The sequence below is a fragment of the Pleurodeles waltl genome, chromosome 12 (genome assembly GCF_031143425.1).
Source record: "Pleurodeles waltl isolate 20211129_DDA chromosome 12, aPleWal1.hap1.20221129, whole genome shotgun sequence".
NCBI lineage: Eukaryota > Metazoa > Chordata > Amphibia > Caudata > Salamandridae > Pleurodeles > Pleurodeles waltl.
This window is the reverse complement of record NC_090451.1, coordinates 103,703,712-103,717,675: the sequence shown is the minus strand read 5'-3', so window position 1 is coordinate 103,717,675 and position 13,964 is coordinate 103,703,712. Positions and strand designations below refer to the sequence as shown.

The following is a 13,964-nucleotide window of genomic DNA, read 5'->3' as shown; positions in this document are numbered from 1 at the left end:
ACTTTTAAGCGCTACTCATCCGAACGTAGTGCATCAGAGCTCTTTACAACAGAAACATATTATACAGAGACAAGGAGTCATACTAGCGTGTAAGTCAATGTATAGAAAATGTTACTAAAGAGAACGAGGACAACAGGGTGTAGGAGAGACACTTCATCTAAATTGGAATGCATTATATTTTAAGGGTGAGTTCTCTGGAGAAAAAAAGGGAAAGATTTGCTCTGTTTACACTCAGCGCAGTAACCAAAGTTGCTGAGCTGTGCTGCGTGAAAAGGAGAAAGCACAACAGCACCATTTCTAATAGGGTGAGGTGCTGTTGCTCTCTCATCTAGTGCTGATGAACGTTAGGCTGCCTTGCACCAATGCGTATACCCTTGCACCATAGTGCAAGCATTGTATAAGTGATGCCAAGCATAGGATTTATAGTTGACTGTTGGAAAGGATTGGAGCAAAGAAATCTTTTCTCCAACTTTACGTCTGCCCTGAGGAGGCATAGGTTTTTGATGTAAATCCCTTTCTACCATAGTTTGTAGATAGGTATTAGCGTCAAGATCCATGAGTGGGTGCATGGGAATGTCCATGTACAACCCACCATACGCCTCCTTGGCACAAAGTAGCGCATAGTGATACTGTTACTTTAGGTCAAATATTGTGCTACTTTAGGTCTACTTTCCAATGAAATTCAGGATTTCCACTGGAAAGTAAAACCCATAAAAACACTTTTCACCAGGTTTGCATCTCTTTAGGGATGAAAACCAGATGCAAACTGTTAGTAAATTTACACAGTAAACTCAAGATTGGAATGGTAACATCATAATTGGTGATGTCATACTAATTAAATTTGTATTACTATCCAAAGAAATCCTGTTAGCAACCTTACAATAAGGAAAGACTTAGAAAAAAAACAATACATTTCTAAACCTATGCCTTGCAATTTGCGTGCAACACTTTGATGCCAGTTGATAGATCACTGTGCTAAACTAGAAGGATTGTAACCTATGAACTCTAAGCAACAAAAGGATCCCTGTGACAATGCAGCAACCCACTGAGCTATCTACATAAAATACAAATCTAAGTTCTGTTTGTTACACACTGTGCTTTATAGCGGGAACATTAACCCTCTATTTTACTTTCTCCGGAATCAAAGCTGGTACTAGACAAATCACAGATCTCTCCATTAAGTGCACTAGCCGGCAGAGCAATCATGCTGTTCCTATTATACCCTGAAGAAATGCCAGGCACAGAAAGATCTCTGCAGGGTGCTCCTACTTCGCCTCGCCCTCTCATGCAAAAGGCGCCCCCTTGAGCTTGGCGCCTGGTGCTGTGGCATTGCTCACACCACCCTAAAGCCAGCACTGACCTGTTTACTGCAAGTTGGGGAGGGGTATTCCAGCTTCCATGAGGCCCAGAGGTCCTAGTTCCTTTGCTGAACAAGTTGCATCGGTACAACTTATTTCTACATCTAAGACAAAGAGAACAGGATGTGCTGTGCTTCTGTGTCACTTCCTGACCCTGTTCATTTATTCTGACATAGCAGACCGGCAGGAAAGTGGCCTAATCACTTACCAATAAACTTCATCAGTTCGAATGCAAGGCTTCCTCATTGCAGTCATTACTGCATGAGGTGAGTCTTCATGAAGTAAGGACTGTGACAAGGATGGATGTGTAAATCTTTCCTTCTAACTTGAGGTTTTCTAGAGATGGAAGCACCCTACCAATACTCAGAAGTTGCATTGCACTCTTGACTCTGACTGGTGCTGCAAACCGTGGAATGGTACCCAAGACACAGAGGGTGGGCCGTGTCATTCACTGTGAAGGCTGCTGAAATGTAGTGACCTGAAAGCCCACATTGTCTCATTTCCAAAGGATTGTTTCTGCTTTAAAATCATCGTAATATTGTCTCGAGCCAAGGAGGCTGGGTTTGTCTGCATTTAAGACTGTCTTTCCTGGGTCACGATAGCTTTAAGACTATCAGAAATGATTTCTAAATATTTTTCCCCGGCCTATTACTGTCTTAGGACTTTCTGTTTAGGCTTAACAGACATATAAGGCAATGAGGCCTGAATTATGAAGGTTATTCTTTGTCTTTTCTTGATTACAATATTTGTCGAGCTATCAGACTTTGTTTATTATGCTTTTTCCTGTTTTGAAATCACCTTAACACTGTCTTTCCAGGTGTAAAACAGTCTAAGCTCTGGCAGAAATTATTTATGAAGGCATTTCCTACCATAATACAGTATTAACCTTATCTTAAGATACGGAAAGCCCTTCATAGATTAGGCCTACCTTCTCTAATACTGTCTTAAAACTGTCTTGTGTTAGACAGTGGTAGCACAGGTTGTGGGGGCCATTGTAGGACTCGGGGACAAGTTGCTGGATGTAGCTACCTCTATTGGATTACTGGTGATAGGCATGGTAGACCCCAAGGTTTATCAGTCCAAGTTTAGCCTTAACCATCACGGGGCAAATTCTGTGGCTGCATCCTCATGCAGCTGTTGATTGCTTGGTCCTTCTCCATGGTTAAGATGCAGAAGAAGCTTCTTGAGTCACAGCTAGCCCAAGCCAAGAACAGTATAGACTGGCTGCCCTCCTCATCTATGTGCGCATGCCCAGATGCCAGCAAAAACACCTACATCTGAATCCAATTATACTCCTAAACCACACTGGATTCATAGGGCGGCAAGCTCGTAAACAAATCATACTTTCAGGCACACTGCTCACCTGCACTGATACAGGCACACCGCTCACCATGCACACCGCTCACCCTGCACTGATGCAGGCACACCGCTCACTCTGCACTGATACAGGCACACCGCTCACCATGCACACCGCTCACCCTGCACTGATACAGGCACACCGCTCACCCTGCACTGATACAGGCGCACCGCTCACCTTGAAATTGTTCACCCTGCACTGATAAAGGCACACCGCTCACCATGCACACCGCTCACCCTGCACTGATACAGGCACACCGCTCACACTGCACACTGCTCACTCTGCATTGATCCAGGCACACCGCTTACCATGCACACTGCTCACCATGCACTGATACAGGCACGCCGCTCCCCCTGCACTGATACAGGCACACTGCTCACCCTGCACACCACTCACCCTGCACTGATACAGGCACACCGCTCACCCTGCACACTGCTCACTCTGCATTGATCCAGGCACACCGCTTACCATGCACACTTCTCACCATGCACTGATACAGGCACGCCGCTCCCCCTGCACTGATACAGGCACACCGCTCACCCTGCACACCACTCATCCTGCACTCATACAGGCCCACCGCTCACCCTGCACTGATAAAGGCACACCGCTCACTCTGCACTGATACAGGCACACCGCTCACCATGCACTGATACAGGCACACCGCTCACCCTGTACTGATCCAGGCATGACGCTCACCCTGCACTGATACAGGCACACCACTCACTCTGCACACCGCTCACCCTGCACAGATACAGGCCCACAGCTCACCATGCACACGGCTCACCCTGCACTGATATAGGCCCGCTGCTTACCCTGCACTGATACAGACTCACAGCTCACCCTGCACTGATACAGACACACCGTTCACCCTGCACTCATACAAGCACACCGCTCACCCTGCACCCATACAGGCACATCGCTCACCCTGCACTTATACAGGCACACCGCTCAGCCTGCACTCATACAAGCATACCGCTCACCCTGCACTCATACAAGCACACCGCTCACCTTGCACTCATAAAGGGACACCACTCGCCCTGCACTCATACAAGCATACCACTCGCCCTGCACTCATACAAGCACATCGCTCACCCTGCACTGACACAAGCACACCGCTCACCGTGCACTCATACAGGCACAACACTCACCCTGCACAACACTCACCCTGCACTGATACAAGCACACTACTCACCCTGCAATTATACAGGAACACCACTCACCCTGCACTCATACAGGCACACTGTTCACCCTGCACTCATACAAGCACACCGCTCACCCTGCACTCATACAGGCACACCACTCACCCTGCACTCATACAGGTACACCGCTCACCCTGCACTCATGCAGGCACACCACTTACCCTGTACTCATACAGGTACACCGCTCACCCTACACTCATGCAGGCACACCGCTCACCCTGCACTCATACAAGCACACCACTCACCCTGCACTCATACAAGCACACCACTCATCCTGCACTCATACAGGCCCACCGCTCACCCTGCACTCATAAAGGCACACCACTCACCCTGCACTCATAAAGGCACACTGCTCACTCTGCACTGATACAGGCACACCACTCACCCTGCACTGATACAGGCACACCGCTCACCATGCACACCGCTCACCCTGTACTGATCCAGGCATGATGCTCACCCTGCACTGATACAGGCACACCACTCTTTCTGCACACCGCTCACCCTGCACAGATACAGGCCCACAGCTCACCATGCTCACGGCTCACCCTGCACTGATATAGGCCCGCTGCTTACCCTGCACTGATACAGACTCACCGCTCACCCTGCACTGATACAGACACACCGTTCACCCCGCACTCATACAGGCACACCGCTCACCCTGCACTCATACAAGCACACCGCTCACCCTGCACCCATACAGGCACATCGCTCACCCTGCACTTATACAGGCATATCGCTCACCCTGCACTCATACCGCTCACCCTGCACTCATACCACTCGCCCTGCACTCATAAAAGCACATCGCTCACCCTGCACTGACACAAGCACACCGCTCACCATGCACTCATACAGGCACAACACTCACCCTGCACAACACTCACCCTGAACTGATACAAGCACACCACTCACCCTGCAATTATACAGGAACACCACTCACCCTGCACTCATACAGGCACACCGCTCACCCTGCACTCATAAAGGCACACTGTTCACCCTGCACTCATACAAGCACACCGCTCACCCTGCACTCATACAGGCACAATACTCACCCTGCACTCATACAAGCACATCGCTCACCCTGCACTCATACAGGTACACTGCTAACCCCACACTCATGCAGGCACACCGCTCACCCTGCACTCAGACAGGCACACCAGTCACCAAGAGGACTTTCATAACTCGCTCTGCACTCATGCAGGCACGTCACCCTGCATTCTTACAAGGACACCGCTCACCCTGCACTCATACAAGCACAGCACTTTTTTTTCGCTCACCCTGCACTAACACAAGCACACCACTCACCCTGCACTGATACAGGCACACTGCTCACCCTGCACAATGCTCACCCTGCACTTATACAAGCACACCACTCACCCTGCACTCATACAAGCACACCGCTCACCCTGCACTCATTCAAGCACACTGCTCACCCTGCACTCATAAAGGCAGACCGCTCACCCTGCACTCATACAGGCACACCGCTCACCCTGCACTCATACAGACACACTGCTCAGCCTGCACTCATACAAGCACACTGCTCACCCTGCACTCATACAAGCACACCGCTCACCCTGCACTCATACAAGCACATCGCTCACCTGCACTGACACAAGCACACCGCTCACCCGCACTGACACAAGCACACCGCTCACCCTGCACTCATAAAGGCACACCGCTCACCCTGCACTCATACAAGCACACCACTCACCCTGCACTCATCCAAGAACATCGCTCACCCTGCACTGACACAAGCACACCGCTCACCCTGTTCTCATACAGGCACACTGCTCACCCTGCACTCATAAAGGCACACCGCTCACCCTGCACTCATACAAGAACATCGCTCACCCTGCACTGACACAAGCACACCGCTCACCCTGCACTCATACAGGCACACCGCTCACCCTGCACTCATACAAACACACCACTCACCCTGCACTGATACAGGCACACCGCTCGCCCTGCACTCATACAGGCACACCGCTCACCCTGCACTCATACAAACACACCACTCACCCTGCACTGATACAGGCACACCGCTCGCCCTGCACTCATACAGGCACACCGCTCACCCTGCACTCATACAAACACACCACTCACCCTGCACTGATACAGGCACACCGCTCGCCCTGCACTCATAGAAGCACACCGCTCACCCTGCACTCAGACAGGTACACCACTCACCCTGCACTCATACAAGAACACCGCTCACCCTGCAATTATACAGGAACACTGCTCACCCTGCACTCATAGAGGCACACCAGTCACCAAGTAGACTTTCATAACTCACCCTGCACTTATACAGGCATATCGCACACCCTGCATTCATGCAAGTACGCCACTCAACCTGCACTCACACAGGCACACTGCTCACCCTGCACTCATACAGGCACACTGATCATCCTACACTCATACAAACACACCACTCACCCTGCACTGATACAGGCACACCGCTCGCCCTGCATTCATAGAAGCACACCGCTCACCCTGCACTCAGACAGGCACACCACTCACCCTGCACTCATACAAGCACACCGCTCACCGTGCAATTATACAGGAACACTGCTCACCCTGCACTCATAGAGGCACACCAGTCACCAAGTAGACTTTCATAACTCACCCTGCACCTATACAGGCATATCGCTCACCCTGCATTCATGCAAGTACGCCACTCAACCTGCACTCACACAGGCACACTGCTCACCCTGCACTGACACAAGCACACCGCTCACCCTGCACTCATACAGGCACACTGATCATCCTGCACTGACACAAGCACACCGCTCACCCTGCACTCATACAGGCATACCGCTCACCCTGCACTCATACAAGCACACCGCTCACCTTGCACTCATAAAGGGACACCACTCGCCCTGCACTCATACAAGCATACCACTCGCCCTGCACTCATACAAGCACATCGCTCACCCTGCACTGACACAAGCACACCGCTCACCGTGCACTCATACAGGCACAACACTCACCCTGCACAACACTCACCCTGCACTGATACAAGCACACTACTCACCCTGCAATTATACAGGAACACCACTCACCCTGCACTCATACAGGCACACTGTTCACCCTGCACTCATACAAGCACACCGCTCACCCTGCACTCATACAGGCACACCACTCACCCTGCACTCATACAGGTACACCGCTCACCCTGCACTCATGCAGGCACACCACTTACCCTGCACTCATACAAGCACACCACTCACCCTGCACTCATACAGGCACACCGCTCACCCTGCACTCATAAAGGCACACCGCTCACCCTGCACTCATACAGGCACACCGCTCACCCTGCACTCATAAAGGCACACCGCTCACCCTGCACTCATAAAGGCACACCACTCACCCTGCACTCATAAAGGCACACTGCTCACTCTGCACTGATACAGGCACACCGCTCACCCTGCACTGATACAGGCACACCGCTCACCATGCACACCGCTCACCCTGTACTGATCCAGGCATGATGCTCACCCTGCACTGATACAGGCACACCACTCACTCTGCACACCGCTCACCCTGCACAGATACAGGCCCACAGCTCACCATGCTCACGGCTCACCCTGCACTGATATAGGCCCGCTGCTTACCCTGCACTGATAGACTCACCGCTCACCCTGCACTGATACAGACACACCGTTCACCCCGCACTCATACAAGCACACCACTCACCCTGCGCTCATACAGGCACACCGCTCACCCTGCACCCATACAGGCACATCGCTCACCCTGCACTTATACAGGCATATCGCTCACCCTGCACTCATACCGCTCACCCTGCACTCATACCACTCGCCCTGCACTCATAAAAGCATATCGCTCACCCTGCACTGACACAAGCACACCGCTCACCATGCACTCATACAGGCACAACACTCACCCTGCACAACACTCACCCTGAACTGATACAAGCACACCACTCACCCTGCAATTATACAGGAACACCACTCACCCTGCACTCATACAGGCACACCGCTCACCCTGCACTCATAAAGGCACACTGTTCACCCTGCACTCATACAAGCACACCGCTCACCCTGCACTCATACAGGCACAATACTCACCCTGCACTCATACAAGCACATCGCTCACCCTGCACTCATACAGGTACACTGCTAACCCCACACTCATGCAGGCACACCGCTCACCCTGCACTCAGACAGGCACACCAGTCACCAAGAGGACTTTCATAACTCGCTCTGCACTCATGCAGGCACGTCACCCTGCATTCTTACAAGGACACCGCTCACCCTGCACTCATACAAGCACAGCACTTTTTTTTCGCTCACCCTGCACTAACACAAGCACACCACTCACCCTGCACTGATACAGGCACACTGCTCACCCTGCACAATGCTCACCCTGCACTTATACAAGCACACCACTCACCCTGCACTCATACAAGCACACCGCTCACCCTGCACTCATACAAGCACACCGCTCACCCTGCACTCATAAAGGCAGACCGCTCACCCTGCACTCATACAGGCACACCGCTCACCCTGCACTCATACAGACACACTGCTCAGCCTGCACTCATACAAGCACACTGCTCACCCTGCACTCATACAAGCACACCGCTCACCCTGCACTCATACAAGCACATCGCTCACCTGCACTGACACAAGCACACCGCTCACCCTGCACTCATAAAGGCACACCGCTCACCCTGCACTCATACAAGCACACCACTCACCCTGCACTCATCCAAGAACATCGCTCACCCTGCACTGACACAAGCACACCGCTCACCCTGTTCTCATACAGGCACACTGCTCACCCTGCACTCATAAAGGCACACCGCTCACCCTGCACTCATACAAGAACATCGCTCACCCTGCACTGACACAAGCACACCGCTCACCCTGCACTCATACAGGCACACCGCTCACCCTGCACTCATACAAACACACCACTCACCCTGCACTGATACAGGCACACCGCTCGCCCTGCACTCATACAGGCACACCGCTCACCCTGCACTCATACAAACACACCACTCACCCTGCACTGATACAGGCACACCGCTCGCCCTGCACTCATACAGGCACACCGCTCACCCTGCACTCATACAAACACACCACTCACCCTGCACTGATACAGGCACACCGCTCGCCCTGCACTCATAGAAGCACACCGCTCACCCTGCACTCAGACAGGTACACCACTCACCCTGCACTCATACAAGCACACCGCTCACCCTGCAATTATACAGGAACACTGCTCACCCTGCACTCATAGAGGCACACCAGTCACCAAGTAGACTTTCATAACTCACCCTGCACTTATACAGGCATATCGCACACCCTGCATTCATGCAAGTACGCCACTCAACCTGCACTCACACAGGCACACTGCTCACCCTGCACTCATACAGGCACACTGATCATCCTACACTCATACAAACACACCACTCACCCTGCACTGATACAGGCACACCGCTCGCCCTGCATTCATAGAAGCACACCGCTCACCCTGCACTCAGACAGGCACACCACTCACCCTGCACTCATACAAGCACACCGCTCACCGTGCAATTATACAGGAACACTGCTCACCCTGCACTCATAGAGGCACACCAGTCACCAAGTAGACTTTCATAACTCACCCTGCACCTATACAGGCATATCGCTCACCCTGCATTCATGCAAGTACGCCACTCAACCTGCACTCACACAGGCACACTGCTCACCCTGCACTGACACAAGCACACCGCTCACCCTGCACTCATACAGGCACACTGATCATCCTGCACTGACACAAGCACACCGCTCACCCTGCACTCATACAGGCACACTGCCCACCCTGCACTTATAAAAGCACACCACTCACCCTGCGCTCATATAAGCACACTGCTCACCCTGCACTCATACAAGCATACCGTTCACCCTGCACTCATACCGCTCACCCTGCACTCATACAAGCACACCGCTCACCCTGCACTCATACTGCTCACCCTGCACTCATACAAGCACACCGCTCACCCTGCACTCATAAAGGCACACCACTTGCCCTGCACTCCTACAAGCACACCACTCACCCTGCACTCATACAAGCACACCACTCACCCTGCACTCATACAAGCACACCACTCACCCTGCACTCATACAAGCACACCACTCACCCTGCACTCATACAGGCACACCGCTCACCCTGCACTCATAAAGGCACACCGCTCACCCTGCACTCATACAGGCACACCGCTCACCCTTCACTCATAAAGGCACACCGCTCACCCTGCACTCATAAAGGCACACCACTCATACAAGCACACCACTCACCCTGCACTCATACAAGCACACCACTCACCCTGCACTCAGACAGGCACACCAGTCACCAAGAGGACTTTCATAACGCGCTCTGCACTCATGCTGGCACGTCAACCTGCATTCTTACAAGGACACCACTCACCCTGTACTCATACAGGCACACTGCTCACCCTGCACTCATGCAGGCACACCACTCACCCTGTACTCATACAGGTACACTGCTCACCCTACACTCATGCAGGCACGCCGCTCACCCTCTACTCATACAAGCACACCACTCACCCTGCGCTCATACAGGCACACCGCTCACCCTGCATTCATACAGCACACCAGTCACCAGGTGGACTCTCATAACTCACCCAGCACTGATATAGACACACCACTCGCCCTGCAGTCATACAGGGGCCTATTTTTGTAATACATGATTTATAAAGCACGTGGCTACCTAAAGAAGGTCTCCAGCACTAGGTGGCTCGTGGTAACTTGTCAGATCAATTTGCTGTCTGAGAGTTTAGCACAGCCATGTTTTTAGGAATTTAGGAAAGGCTGGCAGTAAAAGACATGCTCTTAAGGTCCTGGCAGGGCATTTCAAAGCTTAGCGCCAAGTTACCAAAACGCGTGACCTTGGTGAGATTTCCTCACTGTGGGACCAGGGCTAACATGAAATTGTTTGAACCAGAGAGACACTAAAGATCTCGGATAAAAAGGCCCAGAGTCGGATTCGCACGTATGCGTGTAGCAGAAAGCTTTGAATGGTCCCTGGCGTTCACCAGGCAGTCAGTGCAGCTCATGACGACGGCTGGCTGTGGAAGTGAATTTCGATGGGTGACATAAGGGGCGTGCGCCGGCGTTTTGCACTATTTTGAGCCGCATAATCAAAGATTTCGAGAGGCCTAGGTAGAGGGTGTTACCATAGTCCAGCCTGGAAATACCCGAGACCTGGACTAGGGTTCTCTGGGCTGAGAGAGGAAGACGGATAAACATTTTCCTGAGCCATTTAAGAATGCCAACGCACATCACAGAGCAGTGTGAGGAAACTATGAGTAGCGCTATAAAAAAAATTAAATGTATGCCAGGGAGGGGCTATGGAGAGATGGGGGGGGGGGCTGTTGGAGAGTTGTAGTGAGGAGTGTGTGGAGAAGCTATTGGGGGGGTTGCCAAAAAAGACTTGCCACACGTGGCACCATTTGCGCTAAAGCCAGCCCTGATCATAAATATAGATTATCAGGCACCAGAGCAAGTTGGAAACCACCAAATCCAACTGAAAACCTTTAGAGGAATTCCCTCTTTCTGGAGAGCAGAACTGTTAAAGTTTAAGTCAGTTAATGCAACACGCCCGTGCTCCTCTTCCCAGCATCTGCGCCTCATCTGCCCGGTCTCCCCTCACTGCAGCGGGCAATGAGGGCAGGAAGGAGGCCGGGACACTTCTAGGGGTCCTTGCTGTCTTTGGAGCTCTGGCCAGGATACAGGGTAATTATGCAGATGAAATATGAGCACCCCAACAGGAGCTGGCATTTTTATTAACTGCAAATGGGTGGCTTGTGTGACTTCCCTCCTGACTGTAAGTTTCATATGCCTAATTGTTGTACAAGCTTCTCCTTCAGGGTCTTGGTGTGGCTGCAGGAAGGCCGGGAGCATTGTTAGACCCACTTCGGATGACAGCCACGTCCCATACTCACAAACGGCAACAGCCCGTGTGCAGCATTAATGCTGATGCGCTCGCAGGTATTCTTACCTACCCAGTGCAGGTGCCCGGCTCTCCCACGGGACAGCGGCAGGTCACTGGAGATGGACGGGCTGGGGCTGCAGCCCGGCTCCCACGCACAGGGGCGGGCACCGGGCAGCACTGATACCCCTGCAGTCCTGCGGCTCGAGGCAACCCTGGTGCCAGCACCAAAGCGCCGCCTTGTGTTAGGAGGGCTTCCAGCTGCACCTGTTACTTGTCCCCTCACTTGTGCAACTGCCACATACCCTGCAGGCCCCTCCCCCAGCCCGTCCTCGCGCATCGGAGGAGGGGCTCGCACGTGCCCACAGCCAATCTGCCGCTCATGTCTGCTGCGGAGGGGACCGCACCCCGGGCCGCAGCACTGACCGCGTGTTACGCAGCACGCGCACTGGCTGGCATTGCAAGCACTGCCTCGTGCACTCTGGGCAAGTAAACTCTCGCCCAGCCTGGCGCGTGCACCGCGCATCCACTTCCACACCGCCTACAAAATGAGATTTTTTAAGAGCGTAAATTAAGCACCATGGAGCCTTTCATGAAACCAACTCAGTGGGTGTTTCTCCGGTTTATTTTTAGTACTTCGCCCCTTAGTGCCAGCCTACAACTAGGGTAGAGCAGGTGCTGCAGCATTTTAGAAAGAAACTTAACACCAGGCAGGCATTTCAGTTTTCTTCTCGCAGAGCACTAGACCCTTCAGATTCAGTGGAAGTATACGAACATTAAAATGTATTGGTAAAACAAAATGTGTCTTACCTATTAGACTTATTGGGTATTGACAATCATTATTCGCCATGTCGTATAGAAAAGCTGCTTCTGTGCCTCATGGGTGAAAATAATGTAAAACAAGCATTGGCAAAAGTCACTAGGTCTCACCTATGTAAGAGCTATTGGTTTTGGCAAAGTGTTTTAGCCATCTTATACAACAATGTGGGCGCTGTTCACATGGCTAAAAGTTAGTGGAGTGGGTTGGCAGGGAGTAGGGTAGATTGGGGTAGAGCAGAGTGGGGTAGAGTGGGGTAGAGTGGTAGATTGGGGTAGATTGTACTGGAGTGGGGTCGATTGGAGTGGGTAGCAGAATGATCATCAGCTTTCCATTTAAAAATGCCTACATTTGAAAAGTGGACCAAGCGAAGCTATATTTGTATGCTGCATATGCAAAGGACCTCTTTGTTCAGTCAGTGTACCCTTAATTTTTGCACTCTGGAATTGTTAGACGCAGTTATTAACTCTTTGAGTGCGTCGGACAGCCAGGAGCTGCCCAACGCCGCATTGCGCATGTGCATCAGACATCTCCTGGCCATCCACGAACATGGCACTGGAAAATACCTCTATTGTGGGTACCAGAGGGATTTATCTTTGTTACGCCCCTGTCCTCAGGAGGGCAGACCCCAAGCAGGGGTCCACTCTGCTAGACCACCTGTGAGGGGAGAGCGACCCTTTAAGACAAGAGCTTTTGCTCCACCTTAATTTTTTTAATGATTTCAGTCTTTCTGCTCACACCCCCTCCCACCCCCGGCTTGGGGATGGGGGCAATAGCTCCTAATCTGCCCAACCCCCGCAGTGGCAGAAAGCCCACTTGCCACCAGGGACTATTATTTTTTATTTAGGAAAGTTTGAGGGATGCCAAGAATGGGCAAGGTAATGACCCCACCCGCTCAAATAGGTACAGTCTTTCTGCCCCCTTTCCCCAGCAGGCAGATAGGGTTTATTAACCCCAGTCTACCCCTCTGGAGGCAGAAAGCCCACTACTTATCATGTTTTTTTTTGTTATAAAAGAGTGGTGGAGGCTGCCCAGAATGGGCAAGGCAATGTCCACCCCGAAAAATAGCCATAGTCTTTCAGCTTCCCGGGAGGCTGATGAGGTTTTTTACCCCCACCTGCCCTCCCCAGGGAGGGTAGGAAGCCCCCTAGGCACTAGGGATTTTCTTTATAAAAGAGGTGTGAGGTCTGCCCACCATGGGTACGGCCACACCCTCACCACACAGAAATGGGGACCAAAGTCTTTTTGCTCCTGTGAGAGGCAGATAGGGTAATTACCCT

The 13,964-nt window shown here is 51.9% G+C and overlaps 1 protein-coding gene across 2 annotated transcripts in view; it reads right to left on the bottom strand.

Moving 5' to 3' along the window:
- The window catches only part of LOC138267723 (beta-galactoside alpha-2,6-sialyltransferase 1-like), a 206,286-nt gene extending 194,184 nt beyond the window's left edge, over positions 1 to 12,102 (bottom strand). The window contains exon 1 of one of the 2 annotated variants that reach the window (XM_069216893.1): positions 11,941 to 12,102. The gene's annotated coding sequence lies outside the window, so the exon portion shown is untranslated. Of the gene's footprint in view, positions 1 to 1,360; positions 1,451 to 11,940 lie in introns of those variants that run through there. The other variant, XM_069216892.1, reaches the window with a different exon arrangement.
- Between the last annotated feature and the right edge of the window lie 1,862 nt (positions 12,103 to 13,964).